We start from the raw sequence: 5,555 nt of genomic DNA on the forward strand, positions 1-5,555 counted from the left end.
TGCATATGAAATGGTGCTTCCTTCAAGATGGCAACAGGACGATGACGTACCTTACGTTACTACAGGAAGAAATGTTAAATCTGACGTTAAGCGTGTAACATGAGATGAGAGTGTAGAAATGCGACGAGAATTTCTTATATGAATTAATCAACAGAGATGATGCGCCAAAATGGGAAAATGTTAAAAAATGAAACTCTAGCACTAGTAGGAGCGATGTAGGGGAAACGAATAAGTTGAAGGATGATTTCAGACACTAAAGGATGCGCTAATCGTCCATATCATTAATTTAAGGGAAATAAAGTGACCAGCTAACGTTAATCGAATTACTGACAATAACGAGTTATCATACGGGCATTGGAATGGCTACCAAGCTTTGTACGGAAGAAAGAATCTTTCTCTCTTTGGTTGGGAAGAAATTGGTAAGTGGAGGATACTGGATCATAGTTGAGTCAACAGACCTAAGGAATTCCTAGAACTTACCAGAACCCGGCTAGTGGCAGCCCAGGATGAACAATAGAGATATGCGGACCAGAACTATAAAGACCAAAAGTACGAAGTAACAGACCAAGTATTATTGAAAGTACCTCCCGATGAGGGAGTGATGAGATTCGAAAGGGAAAGAAATGTTGAACCTAAGATTTATTGGACCGATTGAAGAATTAACGGACTAAGAAAGTTGACTTATAAATTAGCACCATCGTCGAACGGTCGCCAAGTTATAACAAATACCACGAATCGAGGTTAGGAAATTTAACCGTCAAAGCCAGACATACGATTGAAAATGAGCTAATAAACTTGCAGCCAGACTTAGCGTATGTGGAACAACGTGTAGAGATCATTGATCTACAATGACTAGTACTCTGAAATATGTTTGACGGATGACTGGAAATTCTATGAAGAGATTAAATACTGCGAAGTCAATGTGAGAACTCGAGGTTGTCATATGAGAAGCATATCCCTCCCTATTTCTAGACTGATTCCGAGACGAAATCCTTTTAAGGTGGAAGACTGTGAAAACCCAATTTTTTTTTTGACATCGGTAAAAGACCTTATGAATAGTAACCTTGCGGTTTACTAAAAACTTTTACGACCACACCATATACGAGTTTTTAATTTAAGATTCCGAGTTGATATTATGATTATACGTACCAAATGAGTGTATGTAAACGCTATTAGTTTTCGAAGAAAACGAACTTTGAAAAATGACCATATTTATGAATCATCGATGTTAGGTCCCAATATGTTTGTAGAAGAGGGGGTTGAATACAAACTATACCGTTTAATCGAATTTAATGCGGAATAAAAAACTGAAATAAAATTCAAGTTAAATAAAACTATTATTAAACTTGAAAGGTGTTACAACAACGGTATCGATTACAAAGAATTAATCTCAAATAAATTATCACAAATCTAGAATAAATTCGACATGAACTTTTTCTATTTTTGCAATAAAAAGATCAAATGCTAGAAGCAATTTGAGATTAAGTTCTAGGGATTTTGATCCGCTAGATAGTTACACAAGAACAAGAGAATGATATCTAGTGGTTTGGATTTAACTTTAATAGCTAGAAATTAATGATCTTGAATTCAACAGTTGAAGATGAATTGTTTTGTTCAGCTCTGTTCTTTTTTGTTCTTAAGTAGTTGAGTGTATTCAAATGTAATGAATTGAATGTCTGCTGCTCTCGTCTTTAATAATTCAATCAACAGATTCCACTTGAACTGACAAGACAATCGGTATGACAATTGATTGAACTGGCATGACAATCTGTTGAACTAGCATGACAATCGGCATGATAATCTGTTGAACTAGCATGCCGATTGGTATGACAATCACTTTAACTATCATGACAATCGGTATGACAATCTCCTGAACTAGCATGACAATCGGTATGACAATCTAATTGTCATACCAGTTCAATTGATTGTCATACTGAATTAATTTTGAATATAAATTCAAAATCAATTCTAAAAATTCATAATATTAATTCAGAATTAATTAATCAATTAATTCAATTAATCAATAAATTAATCTTTGCACATATAATTTATTTTCTTAAATAAATTATATGACTTAATTAATTATTAGAGAATTAATACTACTCTTGAACAACAACCACTCTTCTGAAAATCTTCTGAAAATCACTGAAAATTATGAATCAATTCCACCACTTCAATGTTGACACTCGATGTACTGTCTGTTTCATGAGTGATAACTTTCGTGATGTTTCTTCATGTCTTGACTTTGATAACTTGATTTTCTTCTGATTAAATCCCTGTAATTATCTGATACCCTGACAAGATCTCTGTCACTTGATTAAATCCACAATCTTGATTTATATAACTGAGGCTTGATCAATTTCTTGAACTTCTTCCAGTGAAGTAATTCCTCAAGTCTGTATATGAACATTGTTTCTGAATCCATTGACAGATGTTACTTTGTGAGATCTTTTTGACGTTAGATCCACTATTTACTTGTTGCATTCTTATTTGAGTTGAGTTAAATCCTCGAATAAACAAATTGGCTATGACATATGCTTTTCAATCGAGGATTACGAGGATCACAATATAATTATGAATTGAAAACCCTACGGATTTATATCCAAGGACGATACTTCAAAACATGAGGAATAAATACGAAAGGATTTACATCGCGAACCGTTTGCGAGAAAGTATTACGAAAATGTTTATGCGACCGAACGAACGTGTAAACGATTAAATAAACGTAATGCACTAACTAACCATGGTATAAAAGTAAACATGGTTACTTTATTAAATAGTGAGCTAAGGAAGTAGGATGATCAACTAGGGCTAGAGAATAGTGAAGCTAATAGCTAAGCTAATTAGCTTAGCTTGTAATCCAAAAAGCCTAGCTAGAATTGTCTAGAGATTTGGCAATAAAAATCAATCCTATGACTTATACTAGAAGAATAAACAAGATATCACAATATTATTGCAAGAATCATCCAAGAAGCAACCAAGGAAGCAACACATTTTCTCTCTCTCTCTCTCTCTCTCACAAAACACCATGCTGATTTTCAAGAACACCATGAAGAGAAAAATTCATATATCATGTTCTACTCATTAAAAAATCACCAAATTTTTACCAAACCTCTCTTATATCATGTTTAAGTCACACACCAAATTTCATGCCCATCCATGAAGTTCTCAATTTCATAAAAATGTTTGAAGTTGAGGGTGAATAGTAACTCCGAAAATCACTAACTTGTTTTCTTGATTTTTCATGAAAGTTTAAGGCTCCTAAAGCTAGACCAAGGCTTCATCAAGGATATTAGGACTTTACTAAGTATTAATAAGCTTCAAGAAAGGTATAAATATTCATCCAACTTTCTTTAAGTTTTAAGTTTCAAGAAAAGTAAGGATCTTGCATATAAGTATGGTTTTGATGATTGATTTGATATTATCTTGATGTTTAGTTAATTAGTTTTAAGGTTGATGATTGTTGCCTCAAGAACATGATGTTCTTTAGAGGAGTTAGTGTTGAGATGGTGATTTGATGATTGTTGATATTGGTATAATGACTTAAGACGTAAACGAAACTCGAGTCGTAATCGTAACCTCGTTAAAATGAACAAAACTCACCTTAAGTTTCTGCAGAATTTCCCGAAAGTATAAACTTTAGTTTCTTGAAACGTGAGACTTTTTTATGATATACACTGTTATGAGGATCGTTTAGGCTCTTGAATCGCTTGATTCCGATTTACGGACCAAAAGTTATGACCGTTTTAGTAAAAGGGATTTACGCGACAAAACTGCTACAAATTACGAACTTTGTAAATATAAATGATCGACTTAAAAATATTTAAAAATCATGAAATTTTTACATAGAGTAAAAACAAATTTATTTTGAAATATAAACTTTTGAAATGCTTTTCACCTAATTAAATTTATTTTATCAAAATGAAACTTTTAGGATAAATATTACAAGCACTGAAGAAGCTCCTCGAGGTGGTTTTGTATTAAAATATTAATTTTAGGATTTATTAAAAATGATGGAGTGCGAGTCGCGTAATAGTAATATTTGGTAAAGTTAAATCTTGAAGACCACTTTGACCGTCCGTTTCGACCAAGGAGTGATACTTATTTCGAGTCGGTCGAATGATAAAATTTATGAAGTATTGAACTTATTAGAAATATAAGTTGGTGATGAGAGTAGGAGTACTAATTAAGATTATGATGTTTGTTGATTAGAAAACCCGAAACGAGAGGAAGTCGGGAGACGTGTATTGGACTCCAGGTAAGTTTTCAAACCCTACCTTTTAAAACTGTTGTGTTGTGTTTGTTTTCAAATAATGTTTATATATACATGATGCTATATTTACGATGTTTTACGAACTATGTTATATAATATCATACGATATGATAATGATTTTTGTATATGAATATTACCGAATTTCAATCGATAACGCTAGAGAGTAGCGTTGTATATATGAGGAGTATATTTTAGACCGAGGATCGGTCAATATAATTTTATGAAAACCCGGAATTATTCCGGAGGTGTTTTATTTAAGAATACAAACGCTATAGTAGAGCGTGATATATAAGTTATAAGACCGAGAGTCTGTCATTTTTTATAAAGTATAAACTCGGGAATCATCCCGGAGATGTTTTGGACCATTAAAAGTCCGTACTTATTTTATTCCAAGGGACTCGATGTCCACTTGCGAAACATTAAATAACTCAAACTTTTATTAAAATGATTTCCAAAGATCGTATTCCCTCAATTATATTTTATTGTTCGAGTAATAAATATTATATACCTATTCATTTATTATGGGAGAAGTATACTCCAACGATTATTTATTTCAAACCCGATTAAACATTAAAGATTATTAAATTACGTAGACATAAATTAGTTGAGGAATATTACTTTAAATATTCTTTTAAAGTAAACTCATTCGAGGTTTAATTATTTATTGATTAATATTTAATTATTTATTATTTATTAAAAGATTTATTATGATTTAAAAATCATAAAACCTGATGTAAAATACTTTCTGACTTTCGGAAAATCATTCGAATAATTTCAGATCGTCGGAGAATATTATCTCAACTTATTTTAAATATTTTGAATATAGTTTTAAAAGGAACTCCCTCTTATTTACTTATCTGTTGACAACGGTCAACTCACATCCTTAGTACTTTCTCTGAAAACTTTCGGAAGCACATATATATATATATATGAGGTAAAGTTGTGCCTATCAACAAGCAAAACGCTTGGGGAACTTCGATAAAGTTCGATGATTCCAAGTATATGATAGGATTTCCTAAAGGACAGAGGAGGGGTAGAATCCAAGTACTTCGTGTATTGGATAGACTGCCGATACCGTAGGAGACGATATCATATGTACCTAAGGACCTGCGAAGTGTGTGTATACCCGAAATAAGGACACATAGCCCGTATGCGGCAAAGGTGATAACCGGGATACGAAGGTGTTGTCCTTCTACTAGTGGAAAAGTTTACTATTTCTGTAGTACGACTGATCATTGCATGTGGTGGCTCCAACGAATGTCCTATTCTTCCAATTGGAATT

Source organism: Apium graveolens, chromosome 1, assembly GCF_009905375.1.
Source record: "Apium graveolens cultivar Ventura chromosome 1, ASM990537v1, whole genome shotgun sequence".
Classification (NCBI taxonomy): domain Eukaryota; kingdom Viridiplantae; phylum Streptophyta; class Magnoliopsida; order Apiales; family Apiaceae; genus Apium; species Apium graveolens.